Source organism: Prionailurus viverrinus, chromosome B3, assembly GCF_022837055.1.
Source record: "Prionailurus viverrinus isolate Anna chromosome B3, UM_Priviv_1.0, whole genome shotgun sequence".
In the NCBI taxonomy this organism is placed as follows: Eukaryota; Metazoa; Chordata; class Mammalia; order Carnivora; family Felidae; genus Prionailurus; species Prionailurus viverrinus.
This window is the reverse complement of record NC_062566.1, coordinates 79,477,175-79,499,036: the sequence shown is the minus strand read 5'-3', so window position 1 is coordinate 79,499,036 and position 21,862 is coordinate 79,477,175.

The following is a 21,862-nucleotide window of genomic DNA, read 5'->3' as shown; positions in this document are numbered from 1 at the left end:
TAAAATGTGAAGTATTTAATTGGAAAAAAAAGATTGAACTTGGAGTTTTAGATTCCATTCATTTTATTTGCACATTCCTACCCCTCACTGGCAAAAATAATCAAGATCTAACTGCATGTTACCACATGCATCTTTTATTTATTAAGCCACTGAGATGCTAGCCTCAGACTCTTTCTCATTTATACCCTAAACTGGGAGAACATTGTGACAGTAAGAGCTAAAAGGAATCTAAAATTAGGTAGACTTTATTTTATTTATTTATTTATTTATTTATTTATTCATTCATTTATTTAGTGTTTATTTTTGTGACAGAGAGAGACAGAGCATGAGCAGGGGAGGGCAGAGATAGAGGGAGACAAAGAATCCTTAGCAGGCTCCAGGCTCTGAACTGTTAGCATAGAGCCCAATGCAGGGCTCAGACCCATGAACCGTGGGATTATGACTTGAGCCCAAGTCGGCTGCTTAACCAACTAAGCCACCCAGGCACCCCTAGACTTTATCTTTTTAAAGGAGCGTTATAAATTTGAGTGTCATAAATGAAAACACCCACAAAATCTTACTCTGATTGATATTCAGATCAATGTGGTTAACTGTAAGGTAGAAAATTCATCAGAAAGAAAGATTTTATGATAATTCAAAATGTGAAAATAGTAGTTTGTTCATCCTGTAGGATGCTTGTATAATCAGTTTAGGCTCTTCACTTGCTAGTGCTGAGGAGATGTGATGAGTGAGAGGATGGGCCTCCTGGTCAGTCTTGCAAGTTGACTGTCTTCTTGAAAAGTTTTATTCTATGACACCCTTTCTTGGTTTTCTGCCTGTGTCTCTGGCCTTTCCTTGTCAGTTTCTTATTGGTTCTTCCATCCGTTTTTGACTTTCCTGGGTCTCTGGGCTCCAATACACGCATCTAATGGCCTATATGGCTTCTCTACCTTGGGGTCTCATAGGCATCTCAAACCCATCATGGCCACTCAGCTCTCCTGGTGTCTCCCTCCTGCCTCAGCACACTTTAGCTGGGTACTTTCTATTTACCCTGCAGGCTTTCCCTTTATTTATGTAACAAATACTAACTGAATGCCCAATATATGCTTAAAAGACTCATCCTCAGAGATTCGTCTGATGCACCAGATCAGGTTAGGTGCCTCTGTTATCAGGGAAACCATGTTTTTCCTGTTAGAGCACTTATTACAGTGGAAGTTACATGATTTTAAAACATTTCAGGGGAGCCTGGGTGGCTCAGTTGGTTAAGCCTCTGACTTCGGCTCAGGTCATGATCTCATGGTTTGTGAGTTCGAGCCTTGTGTCAGGCTCTGTGCTAACAGTTCAGAGCCTGGAGCCTGCTTGATTCTGTATCTCACTCTCTCTCTGCCCCTCCCCCGCTCATGCACTGTCTCTGTCTCTCTCTTTCTCTCAAAAATAAAACACTAAAAAAAAGTGTTGATCACACTAAACTTAAGATCCACAGGGGTAGAAATAATGTCTACTTATCACTGTATCCCCAGTGCCTAGGATCGTGCTTGGCACAGAGTAGGTGCTCAATAAATGTTGCAGAATGCATGAACGTAAAAGGATTTAATGGAACTTCCTATAATCTAGTTGACGAAAGACAAGTTTTTCACGTATAACATGTTTGTGAAACAAAGTTGAAGTGATTAGACTATCTAATCAAGATCCTATCTGATCTTGAGACTCTATGATTCTTTTTTTTTTTGTTTGTTTAATTTTTTTAACATTTTATTTATTTTTGAGACAGAGACAGAGCATGAACTGGGGAGGGTCAGGGAGAGGGAGACACAGAATCTGAAACGGGCTCCAGGCTCTGAGCAGTCAGCACAGAGCCTGACACGGGTCTTGAACTCACGGACCACGATATCGTGACCTGAGCCGAAGTCGGCTGCTCAACCGACGGAGCCACCCAGGCACCCCGAGACTCTATGATTCTTATCCTCTTTCCAAGTTAATGTAGAACACTCTATACGTTCTTTTTTTTTTCTTTTTAAATTTTTATTTAAATTCTAGTTAGTTAACATACAGTGCAATATTGGTTTCAGGAGTAGAATTTAGTGATTCATCACTTACATGTAACACTCAATGCTCATCACAAGTGCCCTCCTTAATACCCATCACCCATCTAGCCCATCCCCCACCCACCTCCCTCCATCAACCCTCAGTTTGTTTTCTGTTGTTTAGAGTCTCTTATGGTTTGTTTCCCTCTCTTTTTATTTTTTTCTCCTTCTCATAAGTTCATTTGTTTTGTTTCTTAATTTCCACATATGAGTGAGACCATATGGTATTTGTCTTTCTCTGACTTATTTTGCTTAGCATAATACACCTTAGCTCCACCCCTGTCATTACAAATGGCAAGATTTCATTCTTTTTGGTGGCTGAGTAATATTCCATTGTATATAAATATACCACATCTTCTTTATCCATTCATAAATTGATGGAAATTTGGGCTCTTTCCATACTTTGGCTATTGTTGATAGTGCTGCTATAAATATTGGGTGCATGTGCCCCTTTAAGTCAGCACTCCTGTATCTTTTGGATAAATACCTAGTAGTGCAATTGCTGGGTTGTAGGGTAGTTCTAGTTTTAGTTTTTTTCTTTTAAGTTTATTTATTTATTTTTGAGAGAGGGAGAGAAAGAGAGAGAGAGAAAGAGAATCCTAAGCAGGCTCCACACTGCCAGCACAGAGACTGATGTGGGGCTTGAACCCCGAGACCATGACCTGAGCCAAAACTAAGAGTCAGCTGCTCAACTAACTGAGCCACCCAGGCACCACTGTCCATTTTTAACTGGTTATTTGTTTTTTGTTTTTTGTTTTTTTTTTGTGTGTGTGTTGAATTGTATTAGTTCTTTATATATTTTGGATATCAGATATGTCATTTGCAAATATCTCCTCCCATTCAGTAAGTTGTCTTAGTTTCATTGATTATTTCCTTTGCTGTGCAGAAAGTTTTTATTTTGGTGTAGTCCCAATAGTTTATTTTTGCTTTTATTTCCCTGCCTGAGGAGACATATCTAGAAAAATGTTGCTGTGACTGAGGTCAAAGAGATTGCTGCCTGGGTTCTCTTCTAGGATTTTGATGGTTTCCTGTCTCCCATTTAGGTCTTTCACCCATTTTTAAAAAGTTTATTTATTCTGTGGGGGGGCGGGTAAAGGGAAAGAAAGAGAGAGAGAGAGAGAGAGAGAGAGAGAGAGAAAACGAAGAGGCGGGGAAGGGGCAGAGAAAGAAGGAGAGAGACAGAATCCCAAGAGACTCCACACTGTCAGCACAGAGCCCAATGTAGGGCTTTGAACTCACGAACCATGAGCTCATGACCTGAGCTGAAACCAAAAGTCAGAGGCTTAACCAACTGAACCACCCAGGAGCCCCTCTTTCATCCATTTTTAATTTATTTTCATGTATGGTGTAAGAAAGTGGTCCAGTTTCATTCTTCTGCATGTTGCCATCTAGTTATCCCAACACCATTTGTTGAAGAGACTGTCTTTTTTCTATTGGGTATTCTTTCCTGCTTTGCCAAAGATTAGTTGACCATTGGAATACTCTATACACTCAAGGTAATGCAGAGCAAAGGCATAATCAGAGTTGGGTATAGTTAATTTGGGAATATTTCCTAATTGAAATAGAGTAGTTTAAAGCAGGATTTCTCAATCTGGGTAGATTGGTATTTTGGGGCCAGATGATTCTTTGTGTGTGGGGCTGTCCTGTGCACTGTAGGATATTAGCATCCCTGGCCTCTACCCAGTGGCAACTAGATGCCAGTAGCAGCCCTTAGTCCTGACAACCCAAAATGTCTCCAGATATTGTCAAATCTTCCCTGGGGAGCAAAATCACCCCTAGTTGAGAACCACTAACTTATAGGAGGAGAATAAACTGGATTGCCTGAGGGAGAAGGTTTATAGAGAATGGCATTTAGAGAGGCACTAATTTGGAAATGAGTGAATCCTGCTTAGGAAATGGCGAGAGTCTCATGGTTAGAATGGGAAGTGCTAGGATGGTATGTTGGTCAAACTGGAGAAAAGAGAGCTGAATTCTCTTCATAAAGGGTTGTTTGGGGGCATCAATCTATGTTTGAAAAATGCAAGTTCTGTGGAAGTCGTAAGTATGAAGGTCAAGGGCAACCTGCTGATGAAATAAAGGGACAAAAGGAGCTCCTTGGAGAATGGGTGGTACTCCTCGCTGGGTGGGTGCCTCCCATCTGGGCTCCGGTGGCTCCCAAGGAACCCTTAATCAGAGTAGTCACATCCAGGAAATGTCTCTCAGACTAGACTGAGTGCTCTTCAGGGTCTGGGCAAGTCTTACAGTTACGGTGCCTGCCCAGCACATTGACAAATTTCGTTAAATGAGCTCCTAACTGGGCTTTGCCAACAGAGAAGGCGAAAATCTTCTAGTTTGTTGGTTTGTTGCATATCCTATTAAGTACTTAGAATGATATCAGTAAATCAGACCGTTGCTTTTTTTTCCTTCCAAACAACTCCTTGTTAGTCATCAGATATTTGTACCTTCTGATTTCTATCTTTATCCCAGGCTGGAACAGGAAGAAGAAGGTGCTAATTTGTGGCTTGATTAGTCATGACTATTAGATGTTTAAGTATGGCACATTTTTAATATTTTTTAAGTCAGGGGATGATATCAGTGAAACCTTTATATTAAAAAAGATGACTTTCCCCCTGTAAGATCCAGTGTAAGCATAAAATGGCACTATTATTAAAAGTTAACTTTCTTCTTTATGAAAAATATTAATGTTTATTTATTTTGAGAGAATGAGAGAGAGTACAAGCAAGGCAGGGGCAGAGAGAGAGGGAGATAGAGAGAGAGAAACCCAAGCAGGCTCTGTGCTGCCAGCACAGAGCTGATGTGGGGCTGGAACTCACAAACCCCAAGATCATGACCCGAGCAGAAATCAAGAGTCAGACACTTAGCCGACTGAGCCACCCAGGCACCCCAAAGTTAATTTTATTCTTAAAAAAAGTTTTTAAGGTTACTTATTTATTTTGTAGAGAGAGCAACACACAGAGAGTGAGTGGGGGAGGGGCAGGGAGAAGGGGAGAGAGAATCCTAAGCAGGCTCTGCACTGTCAGCATGGAGCCCAATGTGTGGCTCGAACTCACAAACTGTGAGATCATGACCTAAGCCGAAACCAGTAGCCACTTAACTGACTGAGGCACCCAGGTGCCCCAATTTTATTCTTTTTTTTTATTAAACATTTTTTTAAATGTTTATTTATTTTTGAGACAGAGGGAAACAGAGTGCGAGTGGGGGAGGGGTAGAGAGAGAGGGAGACACAGAATCTGAAGCAGGCTCCAGGCTCTGAGCTGTCAGCACAGAGCCCGATGCAGGGCTCAAACCCACGAACCATGAGATCATGACCTGAGCCGAAGTCAGACGCTTAACCGAATGAGCCACCCAGGTGCCCCCAATTTTATTCTTTTAAACGTTTATTTATTTTTGGGACAGAGAGAGACAGAGCATGAACGGGGGAGGGGCAGAGAGAGAGGGAGACACAGAATCGGAAACAGGCTCCAGGCTCTGAGCCATCAGCCCAGAGCCTGACGCGGGGCTCGAACTCACGGACCGCGAGATCATGACCTGGCTGAAGTCGGACGCTTAACCGACTGCGCCACCCAGGCACCCCCCCCAATTTTATTCTTAATAGCAGTGACTTTGTGAAACTGTGTGCTTATTTTCCTGATGCTATTGTTGGTAAGATATTCTAAGAGTTTTTCATTCTTTTGTTTATTCCTTCGACAAACATCTGTTGAGAATCTATTTTGTCCCAGGCATTGCTGGGGATATAAAATGAAAAGGCCCAGGGCTTGTCCTTCAGGAGCTCATTGAAAGGTGGAGCTGTAGTGGCAGTGCAATGACAGTGATGATACAGGTAGTAGGTGCTTGGGGGAGGGGTGAGCTGGTTGCTGTGTCCTTGTGCGAGGGGTGGGGAGGTTTGAAGGAGATCAAGTAGCAACCTGAGGGAGGAGACTGTGGAGCTGACTCTTTTTAAATTTTTTAAAAAAATTTCTTTTTTTAACCTTTATTTTTGAGACAGAGAGAGACAGAGCATGAATGGGGGAGGGTCAGAGAGAGGGAGACACAGAATCCGAAACAGGCTCCAGGCTCTGAGCTGTCAGCACAGAGCCCGACGCGGGGCTCGAACTCATGGACCGTGAGATCACGACCTGAACCGAAGTCGGATGCTTAACCGACTGAGCCACCCAGGCGCCCCTGGAGCTGACTCTTGAAAGGTGAGCTGGAGTTCACCAGGATACGCAGGAATGGGGACTCACGTGCTTTCTGGCAGAGAATGACAGTTCTTTCCTGTAGGCACAAGGGAGTGACCAAGTGTGTTCCACAGAGATTAGTAATCCTTCAGTGTGTCGGGGGGAGACAGGGCAGAGCAGAGCTTGCCCATCATGCTGAGACAATAATCAGGGAAAGGTTCTTGGAAAGTATGCGCTGACAGTATCAAGAAGGAAGGACTGGGTTTGGGGGCAAGACAGGAAGATGAGGTATGGAGGCTACTGCTGCTCTGCATAGAATTGGGGGGCACTGTGAGAGGTGCCCGAGGGAATGTGCACTGCCCCTAGATGCCTAGCAGGAGGTGAAATACTTTTCTGACTCTGAGAAACGTGTTAGAAGTATCTAGTATGTGAACTGTTTCTGTACATGGTAAAATGTAGCCCACAGTTCCATGTGTCCTGCAAGAACATGACAGTAAACCTGTTTCCTTTTAAAGATTTTGTTGTTGTTGTTGAGCAGCAGGCAAAATTTATTAGAATATAAAATTAGGGAAAATGGTAGGAAAGCTCTCTTTACAGTGAGGGGACATCCGGAAGTGAATGCCCGAGAACTGTAGGTGAGGGTCCTTGTTTTATAAGCTTCTGGTCAGCCCTTCCCTTCCCCTTCCCCCTTGTTCCTTCTCAGGTTCTACCCTTATTGGCTTGATAGCTCTAGGTGTTGGGTTGTCCATTCCTGATTGGCTCGTTTCCAATGTATGAGGGTTGGTCTAAGGCCCTACTCAGGTCTTTTGTCAAATTCCTGAGGGAAAACCTGAGGGGGAATAGATGGGGTCTGTTATATTGCTAAGAGGAACCTTATGCCTGAGGAAGTTTGCTTAGGGGGTCAGTGAGACACTCCCAGCATTGTTCCAAAATAGGTGTTTTTCCCCACCCAGGGACCTCAGGCCCTAATCTTTCCCTCTCTGCCTACTGAATCTGATCTTCACCTATCATACTTCCACCTCTGAACATGTGACTCCTAACCGCCATTAGGAACCAGGATGACGACCGATCTTAACTGCTATTTACTGAAGGGGGTTGATGATAGGGCAGTCAGGGCAGGTTCAGAGGTCCATCCAGAGGTCTGATATATTGGGAGGGTGTTTGGAACATCGGGGCTAGCAGAATTTTTTTGGATGTCTTATTTTTCTGGCATATGTGACAGCTTCTACAAATGACATACAAAAAGAATATTAGACCAACAAACATTAATATTCCAAAACAATGCCTCCTAGGGAGGAGGCCACACCATAGGAAGGGAAGGCACATTGTAGCCATCCAAAAAAAAAAATCCCTGGCATGCCTGGTCATATTTTTTAAATCAATTTAACTATAGTTTTTCCTCCCTCTTCCATATTATTTGGATCTGGTGATACTGTTGATTAGAATAACTAAACACCTAAACTAGTTCATGGTCCTTAATCCTCAATTCCTCCTTTGGCCATCCAGTTTCCATATGAACAACTTCTTGAGGCTTATTTCACTTTACCTCAAGGAAAGATTGATCTTTGATATCCAGATTACTACAAGTTTAGTCAGCTGTTTATCTGTCCTGGAGCTAGTAGCACTATAGTCCCTAATTTGGTCATAGTGTCCCTTCTTAGCAAGGGAGTGTGGCTCTCTGGCATTATCAAAAAAGGACGTGAAAGATAATCAAGTCTCCCCATATGCACCCCAGTGGCTGAGAGAAACATCTAGTCATAAGTTTTCTGGAGACACCTCTAACTGTTAGGTTGTGTTTGGATAGTTGGCCAGGAGTGGAAAGGAGTCCAGAAAAGGTGGCTCTGGTGTTAAGGAAATCAACCAGTTTTCCTTCTGTATCCAGAGTTACATGAGGTTTTGGGTTTCTGATAGACAGTTGATTTAGGGGAGCCCCTGTAAAGAGTCCTGGGCCCCATCAGTCCCAGGGGACATTAGTTATCTAAGCCCTCAAAGATAGAGGTCCCTACAAAGGGCCATATTTCATTCTTTCTCATTGCCACGTAATATTCCATTGTGTATATAAATCACAATTTCTTTATCCACTCATCAGCTGATGGACATTTAAGATCTTTCCATGGGTGGGTGATGGGTATTGAGGAGGGCACCTTTTGGGATGAGCACTGGGTGTTGTATGGAAACCAATTTGACAATAAATTTCATATTAAAAAAAAAAAGATAGAGGTCCCTGAGGGCATTCAGATGTCTAGTGATTGTCTCCACACGAGGGGCATAGTTCACAGGCTTTCCACTTCATTTGTCCCCTCTGAGGACGTTCTCATTTCCAGTGTTCTTAAGGGCCGTAGAAATGGCACTTAGTGCCAGGACCTCGGGAAGTCCGGTCTGACATAGTATGTAGGGCAGCAACTAAGGCCTCACATTTTTTTCTTAAACCACCTTTCCTGTTCCTTACTCTCCTCTTGATCTTGGTTGTAATATACCCAACTGGCAACTTGTAAGAGCTTTCCCAGGGTCCCTTCAGGGCCAACAACCAATTTTTGCAGTTTTCTCCAAATATCTGGGGCCAATCGAGTGATCATTTGTCTTTCAGAATCGTCTCACCCTCAGGGATGTTAGGGGAGATAGCCATATATTTAATGAGAGCCTCCTTTAACCTTTCCAGGAAGGCCACCGGGGTTTCATCCTGTGTCTGTAAGATAGTGGCTAATTTAGTGTCATGTAAAGGTTTAACCCTAGACCTCCTTAATTTTTCCAAAACATAAGCTTGGAAGTGTCAGTGATACCATTCCCCAATGGGACGGTTATAGTCCCAATTAGGATCTTGGGGTAGAACTGCCTGAGCTCCAGTAGGGAGCTGGAAGTTCCCTATAGGACCTCCAGTCCCATGGTAATTAATGAGTTGCTCATCCCCATACCTCTCAGCCACTGCCAGAACCCCACATTTCTGACTCATTAGGAGTCTGATTCAACAAAAGCATTATATCTTTCCAGGTCAACCCAAAAACATATGTAATATTCTGAAAAGCCTCTATATACTTATCTGGATCAAAAAATTTACCTAGACCTCCTTTTATCTGTTTTAAATCTTGTCATGAAAAAGGTACTTAAATCTTGTAACGTAAAAGGTCTCTCCTTCTGGCATTCTAGCTTCTCGTAAGGGAAGCATGCCTGTTACATTATGGGAGGGCTTGGATAAGGGGGCAGCAGGAAGCTGAATCGCACTTTTTATATAGATTGAGGACCCGAGGAGGAGGAGGTTGAGGTGGAGACTTCTCTTCCTCCTTCTCTAGGTCTGCTTTCTTTGGATACAGGTAAGGGGCCCTTAATTGTTTCCCTGCTTGATTGCTGGGTTTTAGAAAGCGTTGTCATTAAATCTGGATTGACCTTACATTGCTTATACATATCTTGATTTTTTTCTTAAGGCCCAAAACACTGACCATAGGGGACTTCTCCCCATTTCCCCTCAAATTTGCAAAAAAAGTCCAATTGTAGGATAATATTATAATTGACATTTCCCTCTGGCGGCCACATTTCCTCCACCAGTTTGTACTGGGGCCAAGCCTTTGTGCAAAAGAAAATGAGTCACTTTTTCTTTAGGGTTTGTAGATCACAATGCATTTCAAAGGAGTACTGCCTTTGTTGGGGAGTTACCCATTTATAGGAAGAAGAAGGAAAAGGCGTCCCTTATCTCAATTTCCTATAACTGGCCAGGAGAAACCTCAACTCCTGGCCCTGCGTTTTGGCTGGCTATGTGACTGGCAGCCAAAAGCCCTGGTAGTCTTGTGAGGTGCTGGGAGTAGTCACTGTTACCCAGGCTTGACCCTACCTCTGAGAGCTGACCTGGTCTTCCCCACTTTTTCATACCCCAATGTTGTCTGACCAAGCAAGACTCCCCTGGTTGTAGAAGAATGCATTAATTTTATTTTGGCCCCAAAGTAATTTACATCCCAATTTTTTCAGAATGCATCCTAAAGGAGTATTGACCTTGGTTGGGGAATTGCCCATTAATTTTTTTTTTTTTTAAGTAACCTCTGCATCCAGCATGGGGTTTGAACTCACAACCCCGAGATCAAGAGTCACATGTTCCACTGACTGAGCTAGCCAGGTGCCCCAACGTTTTTCAAGGTAGAAGATGATAACCTGGCTTCCCCCACCTTCCACCAAACTTGTTTAGTTGTGTTATACCTTTGGTTCATCCAGGTGATAATCAATGGGTAACCTAAGTTAGGGACTGGGAAGGAAAGGAATGAGTTAGCAAGGACACTGGAATCATTCAATGGTTAGGGAGAAGATTATAGATCTTGTTCAGGTGAAGGTAGAGGCAGAGAGAGTATCTAGGATAATTCCTATATTCCTTGCTTTGTCACTAACTTTTAAAATTGCCTTCTGGGGAGCCTGGGTGGCTCAGTTGGTTGAGCATCTGACTTCAGCTCAGGTCATGATCTCACTGCTAGTGGGTTTGAGCCCTGCATTGGGCTCTGTGCTGACAGCTCAGAACCCGGAGCCTGCTTCGGAATCTGTGCCTCACTCTCTCTCTCTGTCCCTCTCCCGCTCGCCCTCTGTCTCTTTCTCTCAAAAATAAATAGATGTTGGGGCGCCTGGGTGGCGCAGTCGGTTAAGCGTCCGACTTCAGCCAGGTCACCATCTCACGGTCCGTGAGTTCGAGCCCCGCGTCGGGCTCTGGGCTGATGGCTCAGAGCCTGGAGCCTGTTTCCGATTCTGTGTGTCCCTCTCTCTCTGCCCCTCCCCCGTTCATGCTCTGTCTCTCTCTGTCCCAAAAATAAATAAACGTTGAAAAAAAAAATAAAAAAAATAAATAGATGTTAAAACAAAAATTTTACAATTGCCTTCTGAGACCTTTCATGGGCCAAGGTCACTGTCATTCCTTTTTTACTCAGTCTACAGAGCATGAAAAATGAGTCATTTGGTCTTCTCTTTTACTCATTCCATAATGCAAGAACCAGTTTGGTAACCTACATGAATCATTAGATTATCCTTTAATTGACTTTGGGATATTTACAAAAAAGGATCTACTTTCAAAGGATAAGATTTACCCCCCAGTAAGGATTTACAAGAGAACATGCCCAAGTTCTGCCCTCTTCTTTAAAATGTTTGCTTTTATCTGGAACTAGGAAAACATTTCATAGTTGGAAAAAATTTGGTGCCAACTCAGTCTTTAACTGAGCTAGTATGTTTGGTATTTTGAAGAGGCTTGGGCCTTTTGTGTTTTTAAAACCTCTGGTTCAGGCACTTTCTTCTGTCTGTAATGTCTCCACATGTTTCCCTCCTTCCCATTTCCAACTTCAGGTTGGGGAATACAATATACTCTTTGAGGCCCAGGACAAATATTGTCCCTTCTGCCTTCTTGGCACCCTCACATTGCAGGCAGGGAAAACTGCCTCTTCTGGACTGTTTTCTCCAGTTGACTGTGTGCCCTTTTAACAGAGGCTCCACATGCCCATCTTTGAGTTGCCATTATTATTATTATTATTATTATTATTATTATTTTATTTTTATTGAAAGGAGATACAAGTTTTTAAAAAAAACTATAATGTTTATTTTTGACAGAGAGAGAGAGACAGAGCACGAGTGGGAGAGGGGCAGAGAGAGAGGGAGACACAGAATCTGAAGCAGGTTCCAGGCTCTGAGCTGTTGGCACAGAGCCAGATGCGGGGCTCAAACTCACGAGCTGTGAGATCATGACCTGAGCTGAAGTCGGACCTCAACCGACTGAGCCACCCATGCGCCTTGGAGATAGAAGTTTATTGAATACACTGCAAGGGAGCAGTGGGCAGGACAGCACAAAGAAGAGACTAGTCTGCCTCAGTTGCCATTATTCACATACCTGCATACAGCATAACATTCATTCATTTAAGGTGTACAGAACTCAGAAATGTATTGACCAGTGTTCTATCTGCCTGGGAAGGTTGGAACCCAGAGCCCACCCTGAGGAGGCTACATGAGGGTGCCCAACCTGGGGGCAGGACCCCCTGGCACTTGGCAGTAGCAATCGGTCGACATCAGGGAGGACTGACAGGAAAGCAGGATGGGCCTGGGGTTCAGGGCCAGGACTATTGGAAGGCCTGGAGGAACAACATAGGCAGGGACCAAGACAGGGATTTGGCATGGAGTTGGGGGAGGGTGAGAAAAAAGGGGCCACTGGGATGGCTTAGGAGGGGACTTAGGGACCAGAGCTAAGGCATTACCCAAAATGTGAGAAAAAAATCAAGCGACCAGCCAAATTGTTAGCACAGACTGCAGCTGTCACTACATTGTTGAAGAACAGGGAATCATTACATTTGAGAAGGAAAACTTAAGCTGGGCCTAGAAGAACATGATTTGGACATTTAGAGGTATGTGGGAAAGAAATTCCAGGCAGAAGGGTGGTAACATGTAGTGTTTATAAATGGAGAGGCCATTTGTGAGTGTGGGACCAGCAGCAGGTGTGGGGGCTACAGGACCCAGGACGGTGCAGTCCAACTATGGAAATTCAGGAAAGCGTGGCAAAGGAGTCTGTGCCAAATACAGAAGGAAAGAAGAGGACCCCTATGCTTTCTGAGCAGAAACAAGAGTGATGAGGACAGCCATGTGTTGGGGAGATGGTGTGAGTGGTTGATTGAAGCCTGGGAGTCCTGGTGTCCTGGAATTGCCAGGAGACTTAGATAATCAAGTGAGAGCCGAGGCAACTCCAATCTTAGTTGGTGTGTGCGAAACCACCATATACGCAGTTCCCATCTTCCCGGAACATAGGATTTATTTGGGAGATTTGGGGGGAAAATACTTTTATATGGAAACAAATGCAGCTATACAGTCTTGGGGTAGAATGCAGATTTAGAATGAGGTTTCAAATAAATGTTGTGCCAGTTGTTCTGGCTGATCCCTCCCTCACCTCTAGGGAGAACTTGTTGCCCTGCACCTCATGGGCACCTCAGTAGTGAAGGTGGGGAGGGCCTGTGAGACATTCTTCATGGGCTGCTGGGAGAGTTAAGGAGCCTCACAGACTTGGGATGGCCGCGCCCGAAGGTCAGCGTCTGGCACTGACTGGGCAATAGGACCAGGAATCCCTCCCTATTTTGTGTCAACTTTTCTCCCGCTGTCATTGGGGGGGGCACTCCACTGAAAGGAAGAAGAGGAAACTCTCCACTTCCGAAATCACCTACTGGTGTCGTTTTCACATTAAAACACTTCTTGTGTTAGAGGAATGGAAGTTTTTAGGTATCTCAAATTCCTGTTACTCAAGACTTACACATGTGGACCTAGAAGTAGACGTGGGAAGGATTGTTTGTGTAAACAGGTGTAGCCAAGGAGTCACATGGATGCTAACTTTGAGGTTTTTCCCAGATTACTTAGAGACTTAGAACAAAATGGCTGGAGTGAAGTAGTTAAAATGAGAATAATCTGAAGGACATATACTTACTTTACTCTTATTTTTCTAAAAACGTCAAGCTTTCTGCCCTCTTCCTCTACTATATAAATGATCACAATAGTGTTACCTGCTTGTCAGGAAAGCTAAAGAATATAGAATCAACAGAAGTAAAAAGTGGCCTCTCCCTTCTCCCCGAAGTCTTCCTTCTGTCAGGGTTAGCTGCTGTAATTGTTGTGTATTTTTTAAGGACACACTCTGGGACTACTTGGGCTACCAGGTAATTTTCCAGCTTCTGGGAGACTGCAGGGAACATAGTAGACAAGGTTGTAGGCCTTCTAGATTTTTCCCTTTACAAACATGCATCCATTCAACAAATATTCGAGCACCTCCTTTGTTTGAGACATTGTTCCAGGCATTAGGGTACCTCTATGTCCAATCAGGCATGTATCCTGTTCTGCAAGCCTTTCTCCTTACTTGTACCTCTTAGGCATCATTCCATTTTGGTCCAAAATGGACTGACTCATTCCTTTCAAAAGCTAGTCCATTGTATGAATGTGTCATAATTTGTCTAATCTTCTATATGAGCACATTTACACTTGTGACCTAGTTTTTCACTGTTACAAACATAATAATGGGGATATTTTCATGTTCTTAGTGGCTACTGTGAGCCACCCCTCCTCCTAGGCAAAGATGGTCTGGTAAGCCATGACTGTAGGTTGGATGCCAAGCCCTGGGCCTGGCTTTTTAAAAAGGGCCACCAGATTTCCTGAATAGTGGTGACCTGGGAGGAGCCACAGGGTTGGCCAGAGGCCCAAGTGAAGAGGCAGCTCTTTGTGAAGGAGTTTTTGGGCGAAATGCCACTGAGAGATGTGACATCCCACCTGTCTTCTTGCCTACCTCAGAGCAGCTACAAAAGTCCCTGTGTTCTCTGTGTGCCTGGGTGGATTCCTGGTGGAAGCTGCTGGATGGGCTGGTGTCTTAGCTGGCACCTGTGGAACCTTAGTCAGTCTGGCAGGCACATGCTGGGTCCCGTAAACAATGCTTATGGACATTTGCCCCTCCTTGTGGCTTTATTTCCTTAGGCCAAATTCCCCGTGTGAAATTTCTGGTTCTCACATAGGTTGCCAAATCACCCTCTTTTGAAGGTTGTAACAATTTACACCCTCATTAACGGTGACTAAAGTTCATCTCTCACCACCCCCCCCAACCCCGACCCATGATAACAATGGCTATTTATCAGTCTTTTTGACTCTTGTCACTCTGGGAGAGTGAAAATGGCATCTAATCATTGCTTTAAGTTGAATTTCTTTAATTGTTGCTGATGTCAAGCATCTTTTAATGTTAATAGGTTCTATTTCTTCTGAGAAATGCTTTTTCTTTTGCTGTTTTAAAAAATATAGTTTATCTTTTATTAAAAAACATTTTAAAATAATTTTTTTAATGTTTATTTATATTTGAGAGAGAGACAAAGTGCGAGCAGGGGAGGGGCGGAGAGATAGGGGGAGACACAGAATCTGAAGCAGGCCTCAGCTTTCGTTTCTTTTCTATAACTTCCTCCAGTTTCTTCTGTAATGTAATCACGTTTAATGTATTTTTCAATTATTTGTATTTGAAATCGAGCATTATAAAGATATTAAGTCATACTTAATATGCAAAGTTTGAAACAATGAAAATCCTCCCAAATTAAAAATAATCAAGAATCATATATTCTAGAAAAAGTTGGCTTAGTCAACTCCATTTAAGCATTGCTACAGTCTGTCTTGAATTAATGTTTTAAATTATATAAAGTCTTTAGGAACACATACCCTGCATAAAATCCAACAGCCCTGTATCCTACATCACATTTTATTTCTTTCTTTTTTTTTTTTTTTTTTTTTTTTTCAACGTTTATTTATTTTTGGGACAGAGAGAGACAGAGCATGAACGGGGGAGGGGCAGAGAGAGAGGGAGACACAGAATCAGAAACAGGCTCCAGGCTCTGAGCCATCAGCCCAGAGCCTGATGCGGGGCTCGAACTCACAGACCGCGAGATCGTGACCTGGCTGAAGTCGGACGCTTAACCGACTGCGCCACCCAGGCGCCCCGTCATTTTATTTCTTTAAAAAAGGAATATCTTATCAATCTCTTAAGCTCTTCTTATTTTTGAATTTTGTGAGAAAGCTTTATTTTTTTCCCTTCCTCTGCTTATCTAAAGACTTTGAGATGACTCTGACACGTCTTCAGAATGTGTTAATACTGGTTGAACTTCTGTATTAATAGGCAACCAGCATAAATATTTATTTTGGCAGCATATCAGGGATACCAAAGATTCCTAGAACTTCTTAGGGCGATGTCAGATAATCCAGCTTATATTGTACAAATAATTTATAAAATTATAATGAAATAACATGTAATGTGACATAATAATACAAGGCAGCTGCTTCTAAATCCCTGGCCTATGTGATATATGTTCCAAATGGGATTGAAATTCAGCAGGAGGAAGCTCAGAATTCTAGTGTTAATGACAGAAAACACCAATTAGCTTTAATGAGCAGATGTGCATTTTAAGCAAATAGTTGGAAACCACATCCACCTTGTCCAGTTTTGGACAAGCTCTTCTAGGACCTTAAGTTTATCATGTTTGTATTAAATAGCAGTATATATATATATGTATATATATACACATATATACACATACATATATAGAGTATACTGTATATATATTTAATATATATACAGTATATATATTAAATAGTTGTATATATGTACATATATACATATATATACATATACATATATGTACACACAGTATTAAATGGTCTATATGTAAATAGACTTTATATAATTTAAAACATTAATTCAAGACAGAGACTGTAGCAATACTTTTTTTTTTTTTTTTTTTTTTTAATTTTTTTTAACATTTATTTATTTTTGAGACAGAGAGAGACAGAGCATGAACGGGGGAGGGTCAGAGAGAGGGAGACACAGAATCCGAAACAGGCTCCAGGCTCTGAGCTGTCAGCACAGAGCCCGACGCGGGGCTCGAACTCACGGACCGCGAGATCATGACCTGAGCCGAAGTCGGCCGCTTGACCGACTGAGCCACCCAGGCGCCCCGAGACTGTAGCAATACTTGTAGCAATACTTAAATGGAGTTGACTAAGCCAACTAATTCTAGAATACATGATTCTTGATTATTTTTTAATTTGGGAGGATTTTCACTGTTTCTAACTTTGCATTAAGTATGCCTTAATATCTTTATAATGATCAGTAATGAATAGCACAGTCCAAAGCCTATCTGATATAATATTCAGAGTCACAGAAGGGAAGTTATTTTACTTCACCAATTGATTATTCTGTTCAGTCTTGTCTCATAGGTGAACTACTGATCAGTTCAAATATCTTCCTAAGTAGCCAAATCTCCTGCAGGGGAATTTTAGACTTTAAAAGTACAGCATCCTAAAACTGTTGATCACGTATCAAAATGATTCATTGAACAGTAAAGTTTTTAGTTACGTTATTTTGTATTCTATATTTGCTCCCTCGGAGGTTATTTTAAAGGCTACAAAGAATGCTACAGCAGGAATGGCCTGCTATTTGTTTGAGATTTAAAGGAGACTAAGTATGAAATCACTATTGTGTTTGTACTTGGAAATTAGGCAGAATGAGTTAGAGGAGGTGGGATCTGTTGATGTGAGACTTGTTTAAGTGGGGCCTTTTGTTTATATGCATTTGCTAATGGGACAGGCAGGTCGGCAATCAATGACCTCCAGAAGGGTACATTTGGCCCTTGTCCTTCGGTCTACCTGTAGGATCCCACCCTTCCAGCCAGACACTGCTCCCTGCCTTCCTCTCTTCACAGCAGCTTCGGGGCCTCAGCCTCCTCAGCCTTCTCCACAGCCCAGCCTTGTTGCCTCCTTGTTTCCTTGCATACTCAGCTTTGGCCTTCTCAACAGTCAGCTTCCTCAGTTCTCATCTCCTTTCATTGTGCATCTCCCACCCCAAGCCCCCTTCCTCGGCTGCTCTGGTCATATGGATGAACTCTGCTCATTTACTTCTGATGGGAGGGGAGCAAGATCATGCCACCTTTCTAGTCCACAGGTCTGTGGATCTGCATGTGGGGGGCATACCTTTGCAAGGGGGAACAAGTTTTCATTTCTTGAGGACCTGAGGTCAGAGTGGGGACTGATGGTGCTGACAATAAAGTGTGGTGGGGAAAATTCACTTCCTTCCATATCTCCCAGGAAACTACTGATACCACTGTCATCTGGACTACATGTCGGCCAATATCAGGGTTCCTGATCTACCAATGCCACCTCACTTGCTTGTTGCATTTCCCAGAAGTTTCTTAATAGTCAGTCACCGGGTGCCAAACACAATGGGAATATTAGAAAGCAGGCCTCAGTGCCTAGCGCTTAGTAACCATTCAATAAGGATTTGTTACATGCATATATGAATGAATACAGGGGTTAGATCGACTCTTCTGTAGCTCCTTTATTTGGAATCAAATTACAATACTTGACATATTTAGGGACACTTGGGTGGCTCAGTTGGTTAAGCCTCTGATTCTTGATTTCAGCTCAGGTCATGATCTCATGGTTTGTGAGTTCAAGCCCCACACCAGGCTCTGCACTGACAGCAAAGAGCCTGCTTGAGAGTCTCTCTCTTCCTCTTTCTGCCCCTCCCCCACTCATATTTGCAAGTACGCTCTCTTTCAAAATAAATAAAATTAAACTTAAAAAGGTTACTTGCCATAGTCATATTTTAACAAATTGATAAGGTGTATTTACCTTGTGAAACAGAATAAAGGAAACCTCATTTAATATGGAGCTGGGAGGCCAGAAGATTCATGGCATCAAGCCCTGCATCGGGTTCCGCGCTGACGGCATGGAACCTGCTTAGGATTCTCTCTCTTCCTTTCTCCCTCTCCCTGTCTCTCTCTCCCTCAAAATAACTTTTAAAAATGCTAACTATTTTAAAACTAACTATTTTAAAAATAACTAACTTTTAAAAATGCACAAAAGTTTTACCAAGCATTTACTGTGTTTTGAGACATTGCGTGACATGTTTAGAGGGTTTTCCTTAGTTTTTGTACTCATATTGACTAGCCTTGGTCGGGTCCTTTCCTCCAACACGAAGCCACTGTATCAGCACTTTCTCTACCCTAGGAACAAGATCTCAACCCTGCTACTAGAGCCAATCTGCTTTTCACCTTGTCTTTCTCCTTCACCCACAAACATCCTCTTCGTTCCTCCTGGAATAGCTCAGACTTCAAAGGCTCTGCCCAGCCCCTGCAGGAGAGACTTGGGCAAAGAACCCCAAGGTTACTGTGGCTGCTGGTCCATGCATATCACAAAAACCTAGTGGGCCATTATGTGTTTTCTTGTCTCCTTGGCTGCGCCAGGAACTCCTTAAGTGCTGGCTCTGTGTGACCCGCCCTACCACTCCCAGGGCCCCTGGCAAAGGGAGACACACTTACTACAGTTAAACTTTATTATAACATTCTTTCCAAGGGACATAAGGACGTGTTTCTTATTAGACCATAAACTCCGAGGGCAGAGGTCATGTCATATTGGTCTTTCTGTAACCCAGCACTGGCATAGCCAGCATATTGTGGGCATAGAGTAGTGGGAGGTAAGTGAATGGATTGGTGAAAATTTACAGGAGGTAAACAACATACATGGGATAGTTTCCTGAAAGCCTGTCATTCTTTTCTCATAAATTAAAAGTATTTTCAGGGGCACTTGGGTGGCTCAGTTGGTTAAGCGGTTAAGCGTCTGACTTCAGCTCGGGCCATGATCTCACGGTCCATGGGTTTGAGCCCTGCATCAGGGTCTGTGTTGACAGCTCAGCGCCTGGAACCTGCATCGAATTCTGTGTCTGCCCTCTCTCTTTGCCCCTCCCCTGCTCATGCTCTGTCTCTCAAAAATAAATGTTAAAAATAAATAAATAAATAAAAGCACTTTCAGCACGAAAGTTGTCTTGGAAAATAAAAGTATTTTCAGGATGAAAGTTTTCTTGGAACTCAAGTACATGATTAATAAGCAGGAATAGCCAGTGGTTGCTGGTAAGCCAAGCTGGGGTGACAATAGTCAGCTTGTTATATTGATAGAGTGAAGTTGTGTGTGGATTTTTAAAATGGCAGATCTTACCAAAAAAAAAGCAGACCTGAGATACTTGGAAGAGTGACTCCATATTACTCAGGGATAGAATTCAGGGGTGGGGAGATGAGACAGGAATTAAAACTGGTTCAAGGTTTCTGGGCTGGAGATTGAAGTGCTTTTTGCCATTAACAGAGAGAAGAATGTGAGATAAGAAAGAAGGTGCACGATTAGTTTGGGCTTGAATATGTCTCTGAACTCCAGCGTCCATAATTATTAAATAGGGGTTATGCTTGCTCTTTCTGAGGAAATGAGATGATGTGAAAGCACTTTGAAATTTGAAAAGGGAAGGACTAGACAATTATGTTAATGATAACCTTTATTATGATTTTAATTATACTTAGATATATTCTTTTTTTTAATGTTTATTTATTTTTGAGAGGGAGGAGGGGCTGAGAGAGAAGGGGACAGGATTTGAAGCAGGCTCTAGGCTGAGAGCAGAGAGCCCAATGGGGGACTTGAACATGCAAATCATGAGATCATGATCTCAGCCAAAGTCAGATGCTTAACTGACTGAGCCGCCCAGGGGCCCCATGGCTGCTGTTTATTAAGGCTTTAGATCTGATCCCCCAGCTCACTGTCCTCACATGTATCTTTAAGCTCATAAACTTGGCTCACACCTGTCCCATCTGAAAATCAAACAAAACCCCTTGCTACCATCCTATCTCTTTCTCTTCACAAGCTTCCTGCAAAGATAAATCTGATTAGCTCACTTCTCTTCTTACCTCCCTACTCCCTCTCTTAATCCGGTTTTTGCCCTTATCACTCCACAATGAATGAGTCATCAATTGAGCCCCATGTGGACAAAACAAATTGGCACTTCCCTTCCAACTTTTGGTTGATCTCCCTGAGCCACTTGATCTCCTGGCTGTCCCTTCTTTTCTTGGCTTCTCACACAGGTCTCCCCTCCTTACTATCAAATCTCAGCTCCTCTTGAGTGCCCTTTATTGGCTCCCTTTGGACTCATCCCCTAAATGCCAGAGTCCCTGGGTTTATTCTGTACTCTGTTCTTCCCATTCTCTGTGCTTTCCCTGGGTGACCTCATCTACAACCACAGCTGCAGTTACTAGGGACTTATTGAAAATTCACATGCCTGTTCAGACTTCTCTTCTGACTTCTGGGCCCATAGGCCTACATGCCTCTGGACAACTCCATTTAAATGTCCCTCAGGTACCTCAGCCTCAGCCTCACCTTAACAGAATTCATGTCTTTTCAGTCAGATGTCTTCCCCTGGATTCTTTGTGAATATTGTCATCATCCAGGATCCCAGCTTCTTTCCCCCATTTCTAGTCAGTTATGAATAATAGCAAGATGAGGGAATTTTTGTTCCCTAGAATCCCAGAGAAGTTGAGGGATGCAGATTGGCTTGATAGGGCTGTACGCCCAAGGAGAAGCAGCGGATTGAGGAGCTACATACAATGGACAGAACCAGGTGGTAGGAATGGCATTTTGGGAGCTGGCCCAGTGAGGGAAGGGTAGCTATGGGTGATGCTTCCAATCCTGGGTAACCTTAACTGAGCATCAGTAGGTGCTGAGGTATTTGGAGCTCTGGAAGAAAAAGGAACAAAGCTGGAACGTACCCAAACAGATCTGAAAAGAAATACTTCAGAGAGGAATGGGGACAGAGAGAAGCCCAACACAGTAAGACTTGGAAATGGGAGGGCCAAGTGTACTTCAATTTCTCAAGGGTAAGAAGCCCCTGAGTGAGTATGGGTTATAGATGTTCATTTCATTTACAGGTTCTACCTCCAACCTGATCTTCTTTTTCTTAGTATCCTCTAGGCTACTGCGCACCCCCAACTCTTATTTCATCTTATCAAGCTGTTGTCTCTTTTAACTTTTGTATGTTAAAGTAAAAATTCCTTTGCTTCTTACACAGGGCCCTTCAGGATATGGTCCCCATTTACCATGTAGCCCCATCTCTTGCTCCTGACTACACAGTGTTTTTGCTTCAGCCACATGAAAGTTTTTCCAGCCCTTTAAAAGCATCACACCTTCATATAGCGGTTCCATGTGCCTTTTGGAGTATCTGTCTTACCCTCTCCTCCCTAAACTCATTCATTCTGCCACTTCTACTTTTCCCTCAAGAACCATCTCAGAAACCTTTTATAACCCCAATCTGATTTTCTCTGGCCTATC